Consider the following 25,532-nt stretch of genomic DNA (forward strand, 5'->3'; position numbering starts at 1 on the left):
TTAATAAAAGTTAACTTTAGATCAACCCACTACTGTTGTCAGGTCTCTTACTTACTTGTTTTGTCAGCAAAAGCCTTACTCCCCAATGGTTTCTGCCTTATAATGATGCATAAATATCTACAAGTGTGTCAAATAGTATTATATTATATTGCCAATCCAGAAATTTAGCTCTAGGGAAGATTAGGCATAGCTCCAGTGAATGTCAATGTTGCAGGATGAGAAAAAATTATGAAAATATTTGAAAATTTGTCTTGAAACGTGTTTCTCAAATCCCTGTGAAGAATTCTGGACTGGCAAGAATCTTCTTAGTTGAAAACATAATTCAAGGCAAATGCGTATGTTACTCATTTTGCACAGAAACCTGTATTTTCTGTACATGACATTCCTTTTTCACCTAATATTATACCATGGGTGAATTTGGAACTTTAAGTATTCAAAAATAGTCTGATTTTTGTTAAGTTTTCCTTACATTTAAAAGACAATTGTCAAAATTACTCATTTCTACCTTCAAGATTAAAATTAACAAAGAATTACATTCATTGTCGTTAATTGCCATATCTTCGACTTCACATCACACAGCCTCAAGCTGAACACAATCTAAGCAAAGATACATGGCACCAAAAACCCAGCAAAATTATTTTGGCATGAGGAAGAAAATACAACAAGCACCTCTCAATATCTCTTCACACGGGGCAGTTTAGCCCCATTTTGCCACTTTTAATCATGACTTTGATGGGGCCTGCCATGTGCCATCACACAGCGCATAGCAGGTCCTACCCACATTCCTTCTAAAGTGGAGGGGAAGCGCTAAAAGTCGCTTCCTTCATCACTACAGGGAGGAAAGTGTGTTTTGGTAACTCTGATGGAGCTACCTGAACTTTCCTCCTTTTTTCCCCGTATGATGGGGAAAAGGGCAGCAGAGTTACCACACTTTGCCTCCTTTTCTCCCAACTGATAGGGACAGGGACAGGGTGTCAGCGCATAGTAACTCTGGCAAATGTTTAGGTTGCCTTCAGCTTGGCCTTAGTCACAGAGTAGCATTAAGGCAGATTTACACTGACATGCTATCCTGGGGACAATCTGGCATGGCATTTGCCAGTTTGTCCCCAGAATGTGTCAACAGGGTATCCTAGCAGCTGCTGCAGAGTTCGGAGGTAGTCTCAACTGCCCAAAGGTGTCACTGGATATGATTCCATGCCACTAGACAGTCATCCTTACCATCCCCTCCTGTCCTATACATTGTAGTAGTCTCTTGCTGTGGTATGAATCTTACCAGCTGTAGGTTGAACCCATGACTATCACCTACAATGTCATTGGCTGGGGCAATGGGGGTGATGAGGGAGGAAGAATGGAGAAGAGTCACTACATTGCCTTGGCCAACACCACTGCAGGTGTTGGCTGACCAGTACTACCCAGGTTGGAGCCACAGACAACCATGACACAGAGGACTGGAGAATTTGCTCCCCCCCCCTTGTTCCTGAGTGGACAGGGCTTTTTGCTCCCCTCCAGGAAAGGAGATCAAGAAATAGTAGTCCCTATGGGTCATGTGACTCCGCCCTGTTCTTCATTCAGGATCCAGCACTGACCCACCAACCCACCTTTTAACAGTGTACTTTAGGGGTCACCATTGGGACTGGATAGGAATCCACCCCATATTCTGTTTCATTAGGGGCTAATTGGGTATGTGAGTATTGAATAGGCCATGATGCATGAAAAAGGGATATGATCACATCCCAGTGGGAAGAGGAGAAGAATGCCACTGTCACATTTACAGTAGCTCTACCAATACTGATCTTCTGAAACCTAGCCCCAGCAGGTAATCCTCTCTGCTCTCCATGGTTAGGGAGGAGCAGGGGGTGCTGGAAGGAGAAGCTGCAGAAGGTGGGAAGGGACACCCACTGCACCATCTACTCACACATACTGCCCACCCAGCTGCCTGGCATATATCTGCCTGCCTTGCTGTCTCTCTTCCCTCCTGCTAACCTGTCCTGCATTTCCTTCTAGGCATTTCCTTCTAGACTCTGTGGTCACCATTGCCACAGATGTTGTATCCCTTTCCTGACCTAGCCAACAGCCCTGCCAGACATGGAATGCACTGTCAGATGGCAGCAGCACCTTACCCTCTCCAGTAGTTGAAGCAGCAGGCTGGCACAAGTATCTCAGCAGGCAAAGGGAGGTGGCCAAAGGTCTTGATATGACTGCCACCAAGGTGTTGAGTGATTTCAGCTATCTGCTAAGACAGCAGCTTGGGATTTGACAGCACTTCAATACTCCAAAGGTCACATTAAATCACGATCTGGATTTGAAGGCAATGAACCAAGGCGTATATTTTCTGGCCAGAAAGGATATCAATAAAGAATCTGCACACTCAAAAGAACTGAGATAAAGCATACAGGGAAATACAAAGCATTTTATCAACTTTGACAGCTATTCAAAATATACGTGCCCTCCCCTGCGTGGCTAAAAAGCCAGCCCAGTTTGGATCTGGGCTCCTATTGGCTGGGGATTCCTCTTGATGTCACTTGCTGTAGGAGTTCGACCGTAGTAGGAAAAAGGAACAGTTGCAGTTGGATAGTTTAAAGTCCAAGTCATTTAAATGTCCGCCCCCATGAAGGGCACGAAGCCAGGAATATGATGATGCCAAATGCAAATAGTCCCACGATTGATTTAATGTCCAATCCAGGTAAACACAAATGGATAGTCTGGAAAACACAAAATGGTGATTGGGATTCTTTGATGGAATTATGTTCTGGACTCACCCACAGCAGGTCCACAGATGAGTATCAGCCGATAGCTGCGATTTAATCAATGGAAACCAGGAAATTTCTCAACATATGTAAGTGGATTTATCAATGGAGAACAAGTCTATCAAAGGGAGGGGGGTTTTCATTCACACAAACACAATAGATATTTCATCAATGATACTCATACTAGGGCACCTCCAGGACTGCATACAGTAGCTGGCTTTAGTCTGTTTCAAGGCATGAGATTAAGCAGGGCAGTTTTACAGATTTGCAGTTCTAGTTACACTTCAAAGATTGATTACATTTGATACAATTTATACAATTTCGTAAAGATGGATTTCATACACAAGGGGACATATAGCTAGACTTTTCCTGAGTTGGGGGGGGGGAGCGGTCTTTCAACATTGTGAAATTGGTTAAAAGGAAAAATAAAATAAAATCATTCTTTAATTCATCTCTGTGTGCTCGTGTTTAATTATGAAGGGGACCAATTTCTTGATAACAAAGGTGCACTCTTGTCTGATGGTGGCACCTGGTCCACCCTGCACCCCACTGCTATTCTAAATATCAGTGCTGAGGATGACAATGATGGAGATAAAAGTGGTGGTGGTGAGGATTTCCTTTTAGAAAAAAAAAGCCAGCCTCCAAACATAGCCAGTACCACATTCTTTTTCTGCTACCCGCTTTCTTTTTCTCTCATCATTAATTTCCCATCTCTTTCTTAAATTGAACTGACAAAAAATGTCAATGAATCAAAAAGGTCATTGCAGAACCATAAACAGGTTGTGATTTACAGCACTTGTTTTTTTTAAAAAAAAAATGCAATTGCTTTCCATTGTAATAAAGCCAAGAGAGAGGAAGGGAAACATTACATTAGCAAAGAATTAATGGACATTAGTAGTCAAGAAGGATCCACTTTAATGTTTTATATCACATACAAAGTTTACAGCAAACATGTGACCAGAAAATAGATAAAAGTAATTGGCTCATCTCCAGGTATAGGAATTCCTAGAAAACCCTGTTTGTCTTACATACATATTTTGTTTAACCTGTAAAATCAAAGGCCTTTAATGAGTCTGCTTCCCAGAATATTATAAGATGTAATTATTACATAGAAAAAAGATTGGCTGCCACTGAAATTAATTAAAAGTTGCATTTGGAGCAAAAGTCCCACTAAACCATAAGAGCAGTAGCAAACTATATGCAAAGTGATATATGTAACTCTAATATGAATCAATCCTTACTCGGGTTTTTCTTCTGGAAGGCCAAAGTGCTTTCCAAATCCATAAATAAAGACAGGGAATATTCTGGATTTTGCAATAAACTCCAGAGTATATTATCACTTTAAGAAAGTCTGGACAGCTAGATCAGGTGTGATTCAGCTCAATCAATGGGTTTTCAATATAATGGTACTTAAACGTATGTGAAATCTGTTTCCAAAAGGTACCAAATCCAAAAATTTACAAAAGGTGATAGGTGGCAGCACATTCTTGGCTAGAAGTAGAATATTATGTACATATCATAATTATCAAAATGTATCAAATCACAGGGTTGAAGAGATATCTCACAACCTCTGAGATGCCTGCCATAGATGAAGGCGAAATGTCAGGAGAGACTGCTTCTGGAACATGGCCATATAGCCCGGAAAACTCACAACAATACTGTGATTTCGGCCATGAAAGCATTCAACAACACATTGTATCAAATCACTTCAGTACAATCATGATGAATATACAATCTCTATAGATCCAGAAATAATATGCATCTGTGTAGCGTATCAGTTTTTAGAAACACTGACAGGAAGTCCATGTGTCATCATTCCCATTGGTAAGCTTCCCATAGGCAACTACTTGACATCTGTGTGAGAAGAAAGCAGAACTACATCGGGCTTCAATCTGATTCAGTGTGATGCCTTTTTATTTTCTTATGTTTAAAAGTGAGAATTCTCACCATCAAACAACTTAACTCTACTTACAGCCCTCTCTATTCCCCTATAATTTATGTATTCGTTTTAAGACTGGTGCACCCTCTGTAACAGATTTTTAAATATATTATAGGGTAGTCAGGAACACAGTAAGGTCATTTAAATCTGTTTTTCCCCATGAAACCAGATGCTTATAAGAAAGAGAAACAGGATTGCCATGCTATTGAAGGACTAGCAAAGTATGCTTTTGGTGAGTCATTGAGAGAAGGAGTTCTTAAGTTGTGGAAGAGCATTTACAAAGAACATTTGCCTATGTGTCATTGCTGGCTGATGGTACACAGATGGTATTGCTAAAACTAGAGTGCTCTCGCTACACAGACATGGAGAACTTGATAGAAAAGAAGATTTCTGAGTAAGTTAATGATAGTCTTTAGCTCTTCTAGCTGTAATTATGTTGTATAGATATTTTCTTGTCATCTATCCAAACAAAACTTTAAGATGTTACACTAAGAATGAGGAAAGCAAGAGAACACACTCATAAAGTTTGGCTTTTCTTCCCAGGCATTGAACTTTTAAATATCGCCATCCCTTTCTAATTTGACATTCAACATATATTCCAATACATTTCATATATTTCCCTAAAGCATTTTTTTTTGCATAACAATCATTGATTCCCACACATAAACAAAATAATAAGTAATAAAATAGTCATGGGGTATTGTAAAATAGATTACTTAGGAAAATCTAGCATAGTTCTAAGGATGAGATAGTGAACTTTTCAAGACATGGATCAGGGGGATTCAAATTTCAGACATAAAATGGAAACAAACGATGAATGGCTTGCAACAGTCCTGAATCCCTTCCAGTAATATATCTGGATGGAAATGATTAAGATATGTAAATGTAGCCAGCCTCCAAACATAGCCAGTATTCTGAAGAGAATGGATGGATGGAAATTAAATTAGTAAGATCAAACCCTTAATACTAAGTGTTTTGAGCAATGTTTTTTTAAAAAGCTTCAGCACAAGCAAAATGATAGCCTGCAGCCAGGATTCAAGGGGCTATGCTAGCATCCTGTGTATGTTTTTGGACTCCCTATCTCTCTCAGCTGGTTAGAAATTCACTCAAAGAATGTTGTTTTTCATATTAAAATGCTTGATTTCTGTTCTTGCTATTGTGTAATTGTATCCACAGGTGCCCCTGTTCCAGAAGAAATTGTATGGTCCAGTCAGAACAAGCCAGGGATTTTTTGCAGAAAGTGAAGGATGGTGGAGCTGCTATGAACATCTTATGGCATATTCCCATCACAACTACATTCGAATAGAGGTTAACATTCATTTCTTAAAGAATTAAGAATATAACAGAATGAGGTCCATTCTGTTCAGTCCTGATTGTCATAAAATGCACATCATCAAGAGGGCAAGAGTATTCAGAGGGTTTCATTTGCAGTTGAATCACTCACTTGATTCAACTATTCCTATCACTACACAAATGAATTCCATCCATGAGATTACAGATATAGGTTACACTTGATGAGTTTCCAGATTTGGGTTCAGTTCCATGATTCCATTCCTACATATTTGCCATTCAGCAGCCAGGGATGGAAAAAAATCACTTTTCCCAGTAACAGTGGAGCTTGTCATTGAAGCGTTCCTAGACAGAATCCATTCTATTTCGATAGAATGCTCAGAGTAATCCAAGGGCCCTTCCATACTATACAATTATAGCACTATGAAGGAACTAGCAGAAGTTATTTCAGAACCACTGGCAATCATTTTTGAGGGTTCTTGGAGAACAGGAGAAGTCCCAGTAGATTGGAGGAGGACAAATGTGGTCCCTATCTTCAAGAAGGGGAAAAAGGACGACCCAAACAATTACTGTCTGGGCAGCCTCACATCTATACCAGGCAAGATTCTGGAAAAGATCGTTGAGGAAGTGGTCTGCAAACTCTTTAAAAGGGATGCAGTCATCACTAATAGCCAACACAGGCTGCTGAGAGGTCCAGCAGAACCAGCAGGGACACACTCCCCCTGTCCAGTTCCCGGTGAAATATATGGCAGTGTGGACAAAGATAACACAGTTCAAAACAGATATTGTGGGATTTTCTGCCTTGATATTCTGGGATATAGGGCTGTGTGGAAGGGTCCTTAATAAATCAATAGGTGGGGGCCAACTGGCGGAGAAAAAGAAAAGAAAATACAAAAAATAACTGTGATCCTAGGATATTTAGGAGTCTTTAATAAATGGATTTCAATGTATTCCTAGCATCCAGTTGATTACCTTCCATTATACAGTAGAGTCTCACTTATCCAACACTCATTTATCCAATGTTCTGGATTATCCAACGCATTTTTGTAGTCAATGTTTTCAATACATCGTGATATTTTGGTGTTAAATTCGTAAATACAGTAATTACTACATAGCATTTCTGTGTATTGAACTACTTTTTCTGTCAAATTTGTTGTATAACATGATGTTTTGGTGCTTAATTTGTAGAATCATAACCTAATTTGGTGTTTAATACAAATGGAATTAATTATATATACGTTTTTAAGGTTTTTATAATGTGTTTTAACAATGTTATTAATGGATCTGTTTATATTGTTTTGTTTTTATGATTGCATTTTGGGCATTAAATTTTGCCAATTTTTGTAAGCCGCCCTGAGTCCCCTTGGGTGAGAAGCGTGGGGTATAAATGTTGTAAATAAATAAATAATAAATTTAATAGGCTTTTCCTTAATCCCTCCTTATTATCCAACATATTCTCTTATCCAACATTCTGCCGGCCTGTTTATGTTGGATAAGTGAGACTCTACTGTAATAGATTATTTTAACCAGCTGTTAAATGGCAACTCCATGCTCAGCTAAAACAAATTGATTCAGTGGTTTCATTCTAGTCAGGTCTAACAATATAATTTATGACTATGTTTACCATAGCAAACAGTAATGTAATAACAGAACATTTTTCTCCCCTTATATGTCCCCTGTTTCTATTGTCAGATGGTAAATGCAGTATGAAATGCAGAACTTTTATGCAAAGAAGAAGGCTTCCTGAGCTGCACAGAGAAACAGAAATGAGCATACATCTGAACTGGACAAGGCTTACAAAACTGAGATCCTCCACTTATAAACATCAGGAGGCAAAGAATGAAAACAAGGTCCTTAAGAATGACCTAAGATGTGGGTAACTTAATGGGGCACAGAAACCTGTTCCCTCTCAAACTTTCCCTTCAGGTCCAGACCACACATAGCAAACCCATTGCTTTTACAGTCTTTCTCAAAATAATAATAAACTTTATTTATACCCGCCCCCCCCCCCTCCCCAAAGTGACTCTGGGCAGCAGGAAGTGACACTGCATCTCTTCTTGTTGCCATCTTGAAATGGATTGCAGGAGAAAATTGAAGTATTTGGGCATAGGGTGTTTGGTATGTTTTTGAGGTGCATGCTGGAAATCATTTCATGTATTTAACTGATTTCTATATGATTTGAGGGCCAAATTTGCACCATTTTAAATGTGGAGGATTGAGATGTATACGAGACTGGTGAACGCTTTAGTGGCCACAAAAGTGGGGTCCATAAGCTGCAATTTGCCTATTCCCTTTTTTATGAAGACAATAGACAAACAAGGGAACAGGTGAGCAGCATACAAAAAAACCTGTTCTCCGCACCCACTCCCAGCAATGGCCTAATTTGAATTGTATTTTTGGGCACTATAGCTCTTTCTCATACAGAGATTCTCAATGAAGCAAGCCAGCCATGAGGGCAATACATGGCAAGCCTCCCATCCCATATGACAGCGTCAATTCATATGGCATTAGCAACTAGGGAAGTGACAATCTATTCTGCTTCTTCAGCGAGTTCATTCCCTGATGTCAGTTATAGCCTTGTAACGTGTGCTGCATTATTGTTCTACTTAGGCAGTGAATTGTTGATGTGTCTAATGCTGCACCTGTTAGTCAAGAAATCCCTCAGCAGGCAAATAGCACTATAAAACTGACATACTCTCATGCAGCCAGACCTGTCAGGATGTTTCCTCTGCGTTATGCAAAATTTTCTGCTTTATGGCCATTAAAGACAATAATAAAACAGCTGTTGCTGAGCTCTATGTGGTCCAATTCCACTGAAAAGTGCAGAGGTGATTATGGGAGAGCCATTCACTGTAAAATAATGCAGGGTGGGGCTGGGTTTCTAGTCTATATAAATCCATCCTCTCCAGGGAGAGACAGACATTATTTCCTGGCAGGAACTTGCCACAGAACACATGAATTGTTTTTCTCTTTGTAAACAATGACAAACATCTTTACAGTCTGTTTTCCTCTCAGCCATATTTGATGAGATTGTTGATGCATAGGCAAATATCCTAAAACAAATGTGAGATATTTCTGAAGAGCAAGACAATGTGTTCAGTCTGTGAAATCTGACCTGCAAATGGCCATAGGGTAAGTTGGTTGGTTGAACCCCCTCCCCTGCCCCCCCCCCACACACACACAGAATGTAAGGCAATGTAAAGAGTAAAGTAAAGGTAAAGGTTTTCCCCTGATGTTAAGTTCAGTTGTGACCAACTCTGGGGGTTGGTGCTCATCTCCATTTCTAAGCCGAAGAGCCGGCATTGTCCATAGACACCTTCAAGGTCATGTGGCCAGCATGACTGCATGGAGCGCTGTTACCTTCCCTTCGAAGCGGTACATATGGATCTACTCACATTTGCATGTTTTCGAACTGCTAGGTTGGCAGGAGCTGGGGCTAACAGCGGGCCCTCATTCCCCTCCTGGGATTTGAACCTGGGACCTTTTGGTCCACAAGTTCAGCAGCTCAGCGCTTTAACACACTGTGCCACTGCGGGGCCCCTAACTTGGTGCCATCTGCAAAATTGATAAGCACACCCTCTAAGCCTTCATCCAAGTCATTAATGACAGAACTGGGCCCAGGACCAAACCCTGTGGCACTCCACTTGTCACTTCTTTCCAGGATGAAGAGGAACCATTGGTGAGCACCTTTTGGGTTCAGTCATTTAACCAATTACAAATCCATCTAATAGTAGTATTACTTAGCCCACATTTGACTAGTTTGCTTGCAAGAAGGACATGGGGGACTTTGTCAAAGGCCTTACTGGAATCAAGATATGCTACATCCACAGCATTCCTTAAATCTACCAAATTTGTAATTCTATAAAAAAAGAGATCAGATTAGTCTAGCATGACTTGTTTTTGAGAAATCCATGTTGACTTTTAGTAATCATAGCACTCCTTTCTAAATGATTGCAGACTGCCTCCTTAATTATTTGCTTCAGAATCTTCCCTGGTATTGATTTCAAGCTGACTGGACAGTAATTGTTTGGGTCTTTTTTCCCCTCTTGAAGATAGGGACAACATTTGCCCTTCTCCAGACTGCTAGTATTTTTTCCTGTTCTCCAAGAATTCTCAAAGATTATTGCCTCTGGTTCGGCAATGACTTCTGTTAGTTCCTTCAGTACTCTTGGATGTAGTTTATCTGGCCCTGGAGACTTTTATTGCTAATAAAATCCCATGACAGATTCACATTGGGGTTGATGTAAGTCAGAAATTACTTCGGAACACAACAACAATGATTAATTACTAGTAAAATTTATTCTTGCACATTTGAATTATCTCCCTGGATTATTCAGAACTTTCCTTGCTTCCATTAGCTGCCTCTATATGAGCTCCCTGCCTTGGGAAGACATTACTTTCAGGCGTTTAAACTCAAGATTAAATGGTCTCCTACTTTAGGTTTACATGGGTGCTCCTTAAATGGGTTACTCATACCAGTCAAAAACCATCAGTCTTCTTTCACAATTGTGCTTACCCCCCCCCCCCAATTCTCCTTTCTCTCTCCTGAAATTCTCTGCATGAGAACTTAGAGAATACTGTGTTGTCATCACACAGTTCTTATCACAAGACATCTTGGCTGTACAGCAGCTTCAGAATTCGACAGTGCTAACAAGCAGTTATTTTAGTCACCGCAGACAACTCAAAGAGACACAGGAAAAAGAGACATGTGTAAGATGTAATTTTCACAAAGTCACTTCACTTGCCATAATTGTAATTTAAGACCTAAGGGGATATATGGGTTGCAAGAGTTATAACCTTTTTGAAATCCCTGATATTTAAACTCACAAGGGATTACATTTTAAAAAATCATCTAGAAGTGTTCAGAGAGAGTGAAGACAGGGAGAGGCAATAAAATGCATGGAGCAGCAAAGCGAAATCATATGGGCTAGTGGGCTGTGCATTTTCCAAATGTCAGAGGAACATCTTATTATTGAATCAAGCAAAGGGAAAGTGAAGAAACGGAGCCTAAGGAGGGATAAGGGGATTTTCAGACTTATAGTAATGAATAAGTAGAAAAAAAGGTGAGGGTGAAATGATTCCTGGAGAAAGGCAGGATGTAAATTTAATTGATGAATTATGGTAGAAAGACGAGAGTGAGAGACAGAAAGACAAACAGACAGATGTGGTACAAACTTTGAGCTCCAATACAAGGAGCTGGAGTTTTTTCAATGAAAGGTCCATCTTTAAATGAAGTCTGCATGCTGATCAGTTGGAAGTGCTTTGATTGTGTATTTCTGCATGTTAGAGGGTTGGATTGAATGGCCTTTGGGGTCTTTTTCAGTTCTTTGCTGCTATGATTCTATGTAACTTGCTATATTCCTGGAACACTTCTATTTCTAAATGTTCACTAATCAAGATAAAACACAATGACTATCTCTTCCATATTTGCACCTAGATAACATGGGCCTCCTTTTCCACCAGAATCTCTTTGTACTTGCAGTAGATTTCATAATGGAACAGGGAGGTAGAAAAAAATACATGCATGCTCATGCATGTTCATGGTAACATATGCTGAGTTCAGAGGTTTTCTGGTAAAAGTAATGAATATATGCTAAAGCCATTGGAACTAAGAAGTTTGAAGGATGCTGTTCTGGATTTCAGGGAACAGGCACATGTTGATGTTTTTTTTCATGTGTACACTTGTATACAACATGCATCAGGATGTCAAGGAGCAAATAAGAGAGTGTGGACGTAATTTGTTACAGTGACCATTGTTGCTTTAGGAAAACACGGAAAACACAAGAATATTGCTTTTTGACAGACACATACTGATAAAGCAGGAAGAGTTTGCTCCCACTAGTTTATAAGGTCATCAATTTCCTCTCCATTTTAAACTTTTCAAAACAAAGATCCTGAACTGCCAATCAGCAAAGGAACCTGTAATTGTGTTTCCACATATTTCACATCCTTTTCTGGGGATGTGGTTGAACTCTGTCTCTCTTGAGTCATATTTGGGCTGCATTAGAAGACCTCCAAAGCAACATAGCATAAAAAGTGCTTGGTCACAGGTGCTGTGTCAAGAGACTATGCAAGTTCAGTTTACCTTCTACATGTGTGGATTTGACTTAAAATGTTCTCTCTAAGAATCTCTAAGTTTTCCAATGCAACTCTATTGTCAACTTCTGCAAGATTTTGATTACAGGGGCATGCTGGATGATCCATATTTTTCTAATTATGTAGTATGAAAGGATTCCTGAAAATCACTAACACGTTGAGATAGGAAAGCATGGGTGACTGTCCCTTTAAGGTAAAGAATCACCCCTCTTATATGGTCAGCAGTCTAGTTTCCGGTTCTGCCTCCCCATCACACTCAAAGGTGGAAACTTAAGAGCTAGCAATACATTCATCACAAAGTCAGCATTATTCTTTTGTTGTTAATCATGAGAAACAACAATATCCAAAAACCAAGAGATCCAAAGCCTCTTACATTAAAAGAGACTGACATCAATTTAAAAACTCATCTTCCCAATGGAAAAATTGCTCTGCCTGTTGCACTAGACCCCTGAAGCCTCTTTTCACCACAAACCACACACTGTCCAGATAATCCAATGTAAGAATTTATTAAAAGCAAAGTATAATAAAAACTGGATATATGAAAAGCAAGCAAACATAAAAAGGAATCAAAATTCACAAGGTTAAGTCCATAAAAGCCAAAAGTCCAAAAATCCCTTCAGAGAAAGTGTGTAACATAATTCCAATGTTATGCAAAAACAAGGTACATAAATCCAAGGCAGGCAAAACTATGCCTCACAAGATCAGAACATATGAACAACTTGATACTTGGTTGCATGAATTTCACCACCCTGGGCACCGAGAGCTCTGTATCTGATCACAGCATTGCTCTCACAATAATTGTATCAACATGAACCACTTTTAAAAGCCAAAAATCCCACCCATTAGAACATATCTTTTGCACCTGCTCTCATCTCTGAGCCACTTGGAGAAGTGAGTCTTCCACCCCTGTTGTCTTAGCTCTAATCTCTCTGACCTCGACAAACATTCGTCTTCCCCAGTTTCTTCAGTCTGCACACCTGGCAGGTTCCCATGGGAACTATTAAACTACTGCATTCCATGGGATCCTATTGATCTGTATGGAACCCCAGAGGATGCAAGAGGCAGTGATCCAAGTTAAATCCATTGCTTTTCATGGGATCCTATTGATCTGCACTGACTCCCAGAGGATACAAGGGACTGCTGATGGTTGGGCAATGAAACAGGATGTGAAACTTTGATGGTTCCCATCACACCTGTTTTTCAGTTGTAAAGATGTAACGTGTGATAAGAGATAGGAGCTCTGAACACAATTGCTGTCCCTTGGTCAGAGTTGCCTCCTTTCATGACAGTTCGGCCCCTTTTCAACCCTGGAACATGTGATGAGCTCCATGTCTCTCCGTGCTAAAAGAGAGGCTTAAGTGTCCTGCAAGAGGGAAATTTCTCAATGATTAGGTCCTTTGCTGGAATTCATGAAATCATACAATCATAGAGTTGGAAGAGAACAAGTGGCCTATTTAGTCCAAACCCTGCCATGCAGGCAAAGCACAACCAAAGTACCCCTGACAGATGGCCAACCAGTCTCTGTTTAAAAGCTTCTAAGGAAGCCGATTCTTCCACACTCCAAGGCAGAGTTCCACTGCTGAATGGTTCTTACAGTCAGGAAGTTCTTCCCAATGTTCAGGTGGAATATCCTTTCCTATAATTTGAACGCATTGCTCCGAGTCTTAGTTTCTAGGGCAGCAGAAAAGAAGCCTGCTTCCTCTTCCTTATGGCATCATTTCAAATGAGTTCCCTCCTTTCAGGACCCTTCTGCCTCCTTTCAACCATGGAGGGCTATGCATAACTGCCAGAAGTAGTTTAACTCATGTGATGAGCTCAGTGCCTCTCCATATTTGAATAGAGGCTGAAGTGTCCTACCACTGGGAAATTTCTCCATGTGATAAGGTGTTAACTGTCTTGGTGGTAGCTTTTCAAGCCTAAATCTGCTTCTGTGAAAAATTGCTTCCAGAAAACGTCTGCCCATTTATGACTTTCGAAAACACTAGAGGTGGCTCAATCATAGTTTTGTTCTATCGAGACTCTTGGTCTCACTGAGAATACTAAATGTTGTGAATATTTTCTTATACTTCTTCAATTGGCTAAAACTGGGGTTATAGCCCTTACTGAATTGCTGACAAATATGTGCAGAAGTTTTGTGCATAATGTATCTGAAGGTATAATGCTTTTTATTAAAAAAAAAGAAATAGAACTGCCAGAGACCTTCTCGGGTAGAAGTCTTACACAGCAGTAGAGGAAAACAATATTGGATTCCTTTTTCACGAGGATCTACAAAGAGGATGATAAAAAATATCACAAAGTACTTTAAACTAAATCCCTGAAGTCAAAGAGAATCTTCTATATGATCAGCAAACCAGTAACTAACTGTGTACACTGTCCCAATCAAATATGCATTGAAGAACTAGCAAATTAATTTTTACAGGTACTCATATTACATAGTGGCTAGAGGGTTCAATTGGGTTCAAATTCTTTCTTAGCCTCAAAGCTCACTATAGCCTTCAACCAATCAGTCCTACCTCCTGCAGGGTGAGGATATTGATGGGAAGGAGGCGTCTATAAACTGCAACACATCAACACATTTCAGAGTTTGATAAGAGGTGGCTAAGAGGCAGACAAGCCAAATCTTGTGTTGAATATAGAGCTGCTACTGAAAATGGCAGTTACATTTTTAGCTCTCCTCTCCAACCTCTTTAGGAACATTTTCACAAAGTACCTTTTTAAAAAGATGAATCACTTATAGCCTTCTTTAAACCTGAACCTGTTATCTACATTAGCTGCATGATCAAAAGTATGTTAGCTATTTAAGCATTTAGTACATCTAGTTTTCTATTATGTGAACTAACTAATTAGCCAAGACATGGTAAAGACTGGAATTACAGGAGCTAATCCGCTATTTCTCAGGCATTTATTTTTTTTGGGGGGGGGGGGGATAGCATCTTATATTACTAATGAGAAACATACTGTTTTGTTTTATTCCAAATATAGGGGAAGGGTAGTCCCCAAGAACCTTTATTTCCATTCCTCTTTACTAAATAAACATATGGTAGGCCTCTATATTTGCTGGGATTAGGGGCACAGGACTCCCGCAAAAGTGAAAAGTTGTGAAAAAATGCATTTTTTTTCCTGCTAAAACACATATCTACAAATATCTAGGTTCTCCATCATGACTTACATTGGAAAATGACCACTGGAGGACCTAGAGATCCCTAGAGAAGTGTTCTTTCTAGGTATCTAGTTCCGCTTTAACTTCCACAATCACATCCTTATGCATCTTGAGATTTGTGCTTGGGAAGCACTAGAGTTCAGTGGATGAAAATCCAAATGGTGCAACTACACTGTAGATTTATTGCAGTTTGATACTACTAACTACCATGGCTCAATGCTATGGAATCTTGGGAACTGTAGCTGGGAAGGTACCAACACTCTTTGGCAGAGAAGGTTAAAATATGCCCTCCTTAACTGATTATCAGAGATGTTGCCATCAGTTAAAGTGGCATCATAGTGCAATAATTGTACAAATATGTAAAACTCTAAGAGCCTCATCACAAAGGCCAGGTGAAGTGTCCCGGTTCATGTGGATTTGGCAAGTAAAAGAGGGGCAATGGGGTAAATCCATCGCCCTGTGCGCAACTCCCTTTTGGCAATGCTTTTCCCATCTCACGCGGAGAGTGTTACCCTCTCTTGTTGTGGGGGAAGTGTCCAAAGATGCTTCCACCCCGGTTGGGGGCAGGGCCTCCTTTGGAAGTCACATGATATCATGTGATGGCCGGTGTGGGGCTCTATCCTCAATACAGGGTGGAAGCATCCTAGGATGATGATTTAGGTAAGTGTGATGAGGTCGTAAGTTGAAAATTGTATTTGCCGTTTGAGTATCCTTCAGTTCTAATTCTGCGACTGCAGTGACAAATTAGACCAGTCTTTGCTGATGTAGTAACATTCTCACGAAAGGCAAAATGGCATCATATTTATCACAACACATTTCAGCCATAATGTAAGCAGTAAAGGCAAAAATGGGCTTCACATCTGATAACTTAACAGCAAGACTCTGATGAAAACATAGTACTCTGATGGAAGGACATGAACTTTACCTTTACCTCTATTTAGTCTGAATGATCGATGGTTGTCAATTTTAGTAGATTTATTCCCATTCTCCTCTCATTGAAGAAGGTACCATGCTTGGAAGAAATCACTTCCTAATACCTTGACAAGAATCCTAATTTCTCTTAAGAAGAGATCCTGCACCAAATTACCATTGCTCCATAAGTCAACTCTGACTTCCAGATTTTCAATATCTTCTTCCATCTGAAACTGATTTTTTTTTTTTGGGGGGGGTGTAACTACTGGACCTGGTTACCTCAAAATAAAATGTTTCATTAAATTGTGGATTGTTTGTTTTCTTCTTTACTTTTGTCTTCTTTTGATCATTCCTTAAGGGACCCACAACAGATACAGTAGCATTGTTGATTATTCATTCAGTTTATTTATTTATATATATATTTATTTATTTACAGTATTTATATTCATTCATTCAGTTATATTTATATATTCATTCAGTTGCTTCCAACTCTTCAGGACGTCATGGACCTGTCCACACCAGAGCTCCCTGATCCATATACAGTAGCATATGGGCAACATTTTCGTGCATTGACAAGAAGTTAACCATGCCATTCCTTCAATTGTACTAATAGATGCTGGCATACTAATTCATTATCTGTAATTTTAATTCAGTTTTAATTCAAGATGAACTTTCCCCTGAACTCTTGAATTAGAATCAAGAGACTCAAGCATAAGCCAGTCCTCTTTGAAACAGTATAAAGCTTAAGTCTTCTTTTTTGATAGCCACTTTACCTACACGCAGATCTCTCTGGAAAACATTTTGGCATAAACATAAAATGATAAACACTGGAATATCCTTGGTATCGCAAAGTAAAATTCTTCTCCAAAAAATTTAATGACTTCTCAACTACCTGAGTGCAATAAACCTCTTCTTGATCCAAATTGATTGTACAAAAGCAGTCTCTCATTTTATTTGGTCCTGAGTATAGCACTAAATTTTTTGGCTTGAGAAATCTATCCGCGGAGGGTCTGCAGCACCAGCACGTCTTCCTCAGCCCCTTCACTGGGAGCCATGGCCTCCCTGAGGCACGCAGGCAACCAGATGTGGGAGAGGGGTCAACGGTGAAACAGCTCCCCCCTCCCATGCGTCACCACTGCTGCTCCTTCTGCCAGACATAAGTCACTTCCAGTTCTCATCGCATTTTTGTTTGTTTTCATTACTATCCAAGCCTGAAAATTGGCCTCTGACAGTCCAAGGTTGCTGACTCCTGCTGTAAACAGTGTTGTCAGGTTTGTTCTCCTGGTTGAAACCATGTGGTATCACTATAGCACCCCTTCTACACTGGCATATGAAATCCAGATTATCTGCTTTGAACTGGATTATATGTCAGTGTAGGCTCAGATAATCCAGTTGAAAGCAGATAATGTGGATTATCTGATTTGATAATCTGGATTGTATGGCATTGTAGAAGGGGCCTAATATGTCAGAGGCTTTCCGGTCTCCTTACAATCAGATGCATCAATTACAATGACTTTTTTAAAAACCTGGAGAAGCTATGATATAAAATGAAGTGCTTTCCCACTCTTTATTCTCAAATTATTTGACAAATGGATAGCTTCTGAAATGTGTACAAAGGAGAGTCATTCTTATACCAATATACAAAATATTGTATGTTGGCTATTTATGTTCATTACATTGAAGGACCTGAAAGTGTTTTGTTTTGTTTTTTGTTTTTTGAAGTAGTTTTGACTACTCTTGAATATAGATGTGACACTAAACACAGACTAAGTTCACCAGGATATGATCCGGGATCCCTGATTTGTTGAACTCTCACTATTAATCTATGAAGATTTACAGCCTGGCAAAATGCTATTATGTACAGTATCTGTTTTATTATGCACTATGTACATCCAATAAAGTGGGAGCTCACATATGTAATAAATCAGTTAATCTTTAAGCTTTCATGAGGATGGTGGTATTCTTTCAGTCCTGCTGAAAGCTGAAAACTTTTCATTATGTTTAATTTAGCTCCAAGTCATGAAAAACCCCATCTTGAAGACAATAGAGGTTCTCCTTGACTGAAAACTGAATAAACAGATGAGCTTTTTAATAATTTGTATTATACTTTAGATTTCATCTTTATTACTATTGTTCCTTTTAAAGCAGAAGGAACTGACTTTTTTCCCTTTATTGTGAATCAGAATCATGCATATACTAATAAAATGGAAAAGACAATTTTCCCTCTGTAATGTGACTTGAGATCCTTGGAAATAATGGTTTGTCAAGGATCTTAAGCAATGAGATAAAGTAGTTATTGTTCAACACATCTCAAGTAGGAAGGCTAGAAATGGCTTTAAAGAAGCAGCATTTTTTTAAAAACAAAAAATGGTTTGACCAAGTCATTGAAAAAAAAAGCAAGCTTACATGAAGTGTAACTAAATGTACAAAATATATTTCAAAAAAATATACAGGAATCCTGTACCACTTTATGACTAACTGAGAAATTGTGATTTGTAGCAGAACCTTTAGGAATGACGATTAACGTCATTAGATGCAGGATGGATGTGAGTCCTCAAAAAGCTCACGCTAGAAATGTCTTTTTCCACAATATCCTTTATTCCTTTATGTCTTTTTTCCTGCTGGATAACTGTAGCAATCTAGCAGGTTTACAAATTTAAAGGACATTTTACCTAAGATAAGCAAGTCTGACTACTTCCAGTACATGTCACATTTGAATGTTCTCATCATGGATCTCCTCTGTCACCACCTTGACTGTCAGAATATTGTTCAAAGTTTCAGTTCAGCTCTACTGGAAAAACCTATGAAGTATAAATGCCAATCCTTGTTTCTTGTCTTATGTGACCGCTTTTCCCCCTATGAGCCTGCACAATCTCTTTGATCTTGTGGGGAGGCTCTCCTCTCGTTCGCTTCACTATCACAGGCCCGGGTTGTTGGAACGAGGGAGAGAGACTTCTCTGTGGTGACCCCTCAGCTTTGGAACTCCCTCCCTAGGGAGGTTAAGCTGGCTCCAACCCTGTCTGCCTTTATTAAACTGCTCAAAACATGCTTCTTCCAGTGTGCTTTCAAATAATCCACGACACGACAGACCCCTCTGATAGATATACTTTGCACTTTATCTCTTGTCCCACCCCATCCTATCCCAAACCCTATCTTAGACAATTTTGTGACACTTCTCCAGGCATTTATTAAACAGTCTAGTAACTATGCACTTTTGGCTTGACCCTCCTCCCCCCCCATCTTATCCATCAGTGGTGATGTTGTTTTATGGCCTTTTTATCCTGCTTTTATGGTTTTATTTGTACAAGGGTATCTGAATTTGTTTTTACTTGATTGTCATGTTGCTCTTGTTTTTATGTTTTAACTTGTTTATACCTTGTTCTTCTTTTGGGCTTGGCCCCATGTTAGCCGGCCCTAATCTCTTCAGGGAGATGGTGGCGGGATATAAAAATAAAGTATTATCATTATTATTAAAGTTATGAGCTTGACAAAATTATGAAAATCTTTGTGGATTTTTGTGGATTTTTCACAATAGGCCTTTGTTTATGAAAATTTGGTAATATCAATTGCTTTCAATCAATATCCTGTTGTGAAGTTACAGGTACCTGTGTAACCTAGATGTATGCATTCACAACTGTTTGATATCAATAATTCCTGGATATTCCCCAGTTCACAGGATATGTATAGGTGGAGAATACTGGGGTTTGTAGTTGATGAGGCCCAGAACCTGTCTAGCTACGCTGTTTAAAGGTCTCTCCCTAAAGTGGATTTAAAGTGAATCCAAACTCTAGTTGATGTGGTGGTCAATGTTCGATAGAAGCTATCTAAGGTGCTGAACCATTAGCCCATAAACGTTCCACATCTTGGATAGCTCCTTAAAGTTTAACCTGAAACTTGGAGGAGATTCATCAGCTAGGTATTCACTACCCTCCAGTTCTCACCACCACTTGCATCCTTAGGGGGCATATTTTCAGAACTTGGAAAATATATTTCTTTAGAATACAGCCCCAAAAATCCCAGTGGGCAAGCAGACTTGGGGGGGGGGGGCAGGTGGAGTCTAAAACATCTTCTCCATATTTTATTCTTCAAGAGTCACGAAGTCTCATAATTCTGGAAGTGGGAATTGAATTTGCCGTTAAGTGGGCATATAAGCTCTAGTTCTAAGCGATCCAGAAGATTCTAAAGCAAATAAATGGAACAAACAAATATTTTATCAAGTGTTGCCTAAGGTGATGTCTGCAGAATCTGGATTTCCTTAGAGCAGGTAATAAACAGTTTCAAATTTTTGTTACTATAAAGTGCCTCATTATTATTCTTACAGCTAAAACCTACACCTGTAAACTCAAAAGTTAGCCACACTGCCAAAGAGGAAATCCAAACACTGGACTGCAACTTTCATTATATTGCTAAAGCATTGGAACAGGAAAAGACTCATAAAATGCCACTTTTATACACATTTGTGTAAAAGGTTGCCTTCCACCCACTTTGAGCAAATTATTGCCAATGTTTCTTTTCAACACACAGGTGTCATCCTTGTGGGAGGTAGAACTTGAAACTAGGACATCACCTTCCTTTTTATTGTAGCTTTTTCTCCCCCCTTTGAGTGCACTTTAACATCAAAGCATCGACTATAATGAGAACAGAATTGGAACAAGAGAAATGTCACTACTGAGAAATACAATTGCATCACCTTTGTGGTGGCAGGATGCAGAAGACACGCCAGTGTTTTAACCTCGGCAGCCTCGTTCAGATTCATTAGGATAATTACCATCATCTTCATAGCACTTGTGTGCTCATTTGGGCGCATAGAAGGCCTGACAGTTTCTCCTTAATTGAATGCTTTTTGCTACTGCTACAAACCTAAAGTCAGAGTAGAAAAACAGGACAAGTTATGAATGGCAAGTGCCTTACATCTGTCACCACATGATCCTTTGGGATTTCAAGTTGTCATTTAGCTTGATTTTGACCTACACTTTGCTGCCATCTTAGCAACTACATTTCTGTGACAGATGCTCTGGAATTTCTGGAAGGGTTGACAACCATAGAACAACATGTGGGGAAAGAAAAGATGACATATTTTGGCCAGTGAATTATCCCACCATTGTTCCATTAAGACCAGTTTGTGATGCAAGCTAACATTTATCAAAAGGCTCCATGTGCCAACTTAATAGAAGGATTGCAGCTGGAAAGCTGTTTTTCTTCCTCTATTTAAATATCATTCCAGCCATTGTATGCCTTTAAATGAACTTTTAGTTAAGTCCCTTATTAGCTTTGCCACTAATTCATGTCTCCTTTCTCAAAATGCATTTAGTAACCTCTGTGAGGCATTGACCCAAGGCAGTGAGCCTAATTATAAAACAGAAATGAAAGAGATGCAATTGGTCTAACTATAGTAACTATTGTATTTATGCTTTCAGCCCCACAGGTTGAGGCATATTTCAAATAACAGTATTTTTAAATGGACAGATCCCCATTTCATAGTGTGGGATGGGGTAGAGATTAAATCAGAAATTTCACACTGGAACCAGTGGGATTGCATGTCAGTTTCATTACAAGACTGGTGTGGGTTATGCGATTTTGGAAATATACATATTATTATAGTCCAATTTTGGCAAGCCTATTTAGAAGACCATTTTCTGCTACAAGATCTTTTCTGATAACAATTGCAGGACTTGTTCCTTGTTTCTGTCAGAGCTGTTGGGACTTTAACTCCCAGAATTCCACAGATAACATGGTCATGGCTGACTAGATTTAGTTAGGAGCCTTTATTTGAAAGAGCCTCTTTCCCTAGTTGACCCTTTATAATAATCAAAAACCTGGTGAGTTACGTTGATTGGGAAATGGGATGACCACTTCTCAATAGTGCATCATTATTGTTGAATTTGCTTCTTCGGGAAGCTTTGTTTTTTTATTTGCAGTTTTATGTCTTTGAGGAGTTCCTGCATTCTTAACTCCAGTGGATGTCAAAGACTGATGGAAGACTGATAATGCTGTTACTGAGTACTGTATGACTCTCTTATCCATGGATTTGTTATCCACCATTATACCACTTACCCATGCCCTACAAAATATCTCTGCACAGTGTTTGTGGGCATCCCTACATCTTCTAGTGTGCTTCTATGGTATGTTTCCAGACAAAGCATGGTCAAAATATAGGGTTCACTATTATCTATGATTTCAGGTATCCATGAGGGTATTGGAACGATTCCCCTACGGATACTAGAATCATTCCTTTTCTGCTCCTGATCCTTTGCAAATTTCCAAGATTTCTAGTAAGGGATAGAATCCATTGGAGAGGCCAATGCACTCTTTAAGCAGGGATGGGCAAGTCCAGCCCTACATAAATTGGTGGACTGCAACTCCCAACTTTCCTGATCAGCAAGGCCATATGGGAAAGTGCAGCTCAACAAATTCTGGAGGATTGCACCTCTGCTAAAGAAAAAGTTAGTTTCTCAGTAAAACATTTTAGTCACTGTGATGTGAAAAAAAAGACCTGGTTTGAGATATTGTGAGGAATTACCTGGAATGCCTGACTACATCAATCCAGTGTTTATTTTAAATATTAAAATCAAATAGAAACTACCCAGTTCTAATATATAGTACTGAATATCATATCATGAATATTTGAAATAGCAAACATAAATTACAAAAATAGCAAATTGAAGATTATGTGTAGGATATTAAATACCAGTAATAATAAAATATAGGTCATCGAACATCAAAGGGCAAACTGCCTTTGGCAGTTAAATATCAAGTTTTGTCAAATAAGTGGTGTGAAATATATACAATTACATATAGCTTTATCCCTCTATCAGTACGTTTCAATCCACAAATATTTGAGAAGTGAGTCTAAGCAGGGAATTTGGCATGAGAAATGGGAGGGATATAATGCATTGCTTTCCAGTGATGGAAAGATATGCATGCTGTCTGAATGGGAGAAGGATTTCCAATTTCTTCCAATTATACATAGCATATCTTTTTTGTTATTCTGCACCTTCAAGTTGTTTCCAACTTAGGGAGATTCTAAGGCTAAACTATCACAGGGTTTTCTTGGCAAATATTAAACATTTTGTAAACGGTAGGTCACCCAATCTGAGAAGCTGCAGATTCAAGACACTTGTTAAAAAATTTGGTAAACTCACCTGAATCTCATAAAAAGGAGTGACAGAGACCAGTCTCCTTGCCCTCCTTCATGTAATAAAGTATTCTGCTCCATAAAGGTCAGTCAGGGTAAGTGACATTTATACTCGTTTTCAGATGTTCCACTTCCTCAGTCATTTGGAAGTTTGGGAATCTGATTATAAGTCACTTTTCTTAGAAGCAATACTCAATATTAGTCTTTCTACTCCAGCATTTACCCTGACCAGCAACATATCTACAGATTTTTATACTGAAATAGGTCACATCAATCATCTCCTTTTCATAGCAGAAGGCACTGTAGCTTAAAAGTAAGTGGTCTACCACCAGTTGTGGGCCAAGTACATTTAACATCCCAGGCAAGAAGGAAAACACATTTTGTCTTCCACATTATTCTACTTTCTGCAGTCTCAAAGATACAGAAAGCCACGGAGCTGGCCATGCTCAAATGCTTGGTTAATGATGATTTCTCAAAACAAAGATAAACAAACAAGTAGAACTGAACAAATATTTTAATAACAAGATTATATAAAAATAGATATTATTCACTTACCTGATGTGGGGCATTACTGTAACGCCTCTAAGCTGCGTGAGCACTGGAAACCAACATGGAGGCCAATAAACAATCTAATATCTTTATTAATGCAATAAAAGAATAAAACAAAAGTATGCAGAGTATATAGTCAAGCAATTGTCCTTATAGGAAAGATCAAAAATAGTCCAAATAAATGAAGTTATATGTCCAGTATTAGAGTCCAAAGTCTACAATCCAATAACCGAAACACACTCAAACTCATTGGAAGTTTGAGTGGGGAAAGAGCAAGGATTCACCGGGAGATTCTTGAAGTTAAATCCAGACAAGGATTCGAGGCTAGGCAAAGTAATTCGTGGTGGATCTGAAATGCAGTCCAAACTTGAACAGGAATGAAAACGCAACTCCCGGTCTACTCGTGAGTAAGCGCACCAAAAGGCCGCTTAGGAGCTCAGGTATAAGAGACGATGTTCTTCTTGGATTAGTCACGTTGATACCGTGATAGGGAGAGCTCAGTGCAGAACTTTTATGGAAATTCAAGAGTTCCCCCCAACAGGTGTTTAACTCCCCTATTGTTCCCAGAGAAAGTAGCTGTGTCAACATGCTTGCCTCCCTGATGCTTCCCAAGGGAAACGGGTTAATTAAAATCCTCTCTCTCCGCTAATCTCGCACTTCGTCTCAAAAACTCCTTATGGGAGCGATGTGTTTTGAGAAAAGACTTTCTATCAAACACAACACTTTCCGGGGAACCAGGCTCTGTTTCAAGGGAGTCCATACTTTGCTTTGGCACCAAAATGTCAACAGGGAACATCTGGAATGGAACAGAATCTTGCTAAGATGGGAAAAAACCCATATCCTCTTCAGTTTGATCTATGATGACCATGGGGTCATGGAGCAAGGGTCCCTGAGACATCACAATTACTAAGATCCAGATATTTAGGGCCTGTTGACTTTTTGGGTAGTCACATCTTAACCATTCCAGCCAACAAGAACTTTTAGCTGAATTCAAAGCAATTGCAGTGACATTGAAATATCTAAGTGGTTTTTAATCTCAGCACTTGAAGAACCATATACACCTGCGCAAGGACTGAGATCTGCTGAAGAGGGTATCTTCTGCATCCCATCATTCTGAACATTATGATGTGAAGGATATGGGAGAAGGCCTTCTCAGCTATTTCAGCTCAAATTATGGAATGCCCTCCTCTTGGATGCCTTATTGGCACCAAGATCGCTGTCATTCTAGCAGCAACCGAAAACATGACTATTCACTAAAGCCAATTTTAGTTTTAGTTTAGTTTTAGGTAAACAGTCACATGTACATGTTTAAACTGTTTTGAACTATTGTTATCCATCTGTCCTTTTTAATTTTCTGAATTGTGTAATGTATTTTAACTGTTTAAAATCATGATTATTGTTTACACTGTTTTCTATTAGGCAGAGTGGCACGCCACTCCCAGATCTTTAGATAAAATGTGGATTTTTAAAAATAAAGAGTAAGGATTTCTTAGATTTCTCTGCCACATGTTTTCTCCCTTGTTTTTTAGCTGTAACATTTCTAGTCAGAAAGCTTTGTGTTATCTGCAGTACTGAGACCTAGGTAGCAGTTAAACTAAATTTAACTTGCATAACATGGAAAGATTAAATAAAATTATTGCAGTCAACTCACTCGGAATGGCAAACTTGAAAGAAAGCAAACACATTAAAACAAGAATAATCAGT

General features: G+C 39.2%; 1 long non-coding RNA gene and 1 pseudogene across 2 annotated transcripts; both read right to left on the reverse strand.

The window, feature by feature from the left end:
• Positions 1–2,396: 2,396 nt before the first annotated feature.
• On the reverse strand, positions 2,397–24,666 carry LOC134295657 (uncharacterized). 2 transcript variants are annotated; one of them, XR_010002275.1, is made up of 3 exons: positions 23,835–24,666; positions 20,835–21,004; positions 2,397–2,702 (listed from the first exon to the last, which is right to left on the reverse strand). It is a non-coding gene; the product is annotated as an uncharacterized LOC134295657 (long non-coding RNA). The 2 variants fall into 2 exon arrangements; XR_010002274.1 differs by lacking the exon at positions 23,835–24,666 and having other exon boundaries at positions 20,835–21,638.
• LOC100564958 (ras GTPase-activating protein 2-like) lies at positions 15,923–17,334 on the reverse strand (annotated as a pseudogene).
• Positions 24,667–25,532: the final 866 nt, after the last annotated feature.

The sequence above is a fragment of the Anolis carolinensis genome, chromosome 1, assembly GCF_035594765.1.
Source record: "Anolis carolinensis isolate JA03-04 chromosome 1, rAnoCar3.1.pri, whole genome shotgun sequence".
In the NCBI taxonomy this organism is placed as follows: Eukaryota; Metazoa; Chordata; class Lepidosauria; order Squamata; family Dactyloidae; genus Anolis; species Anolis carolinensis.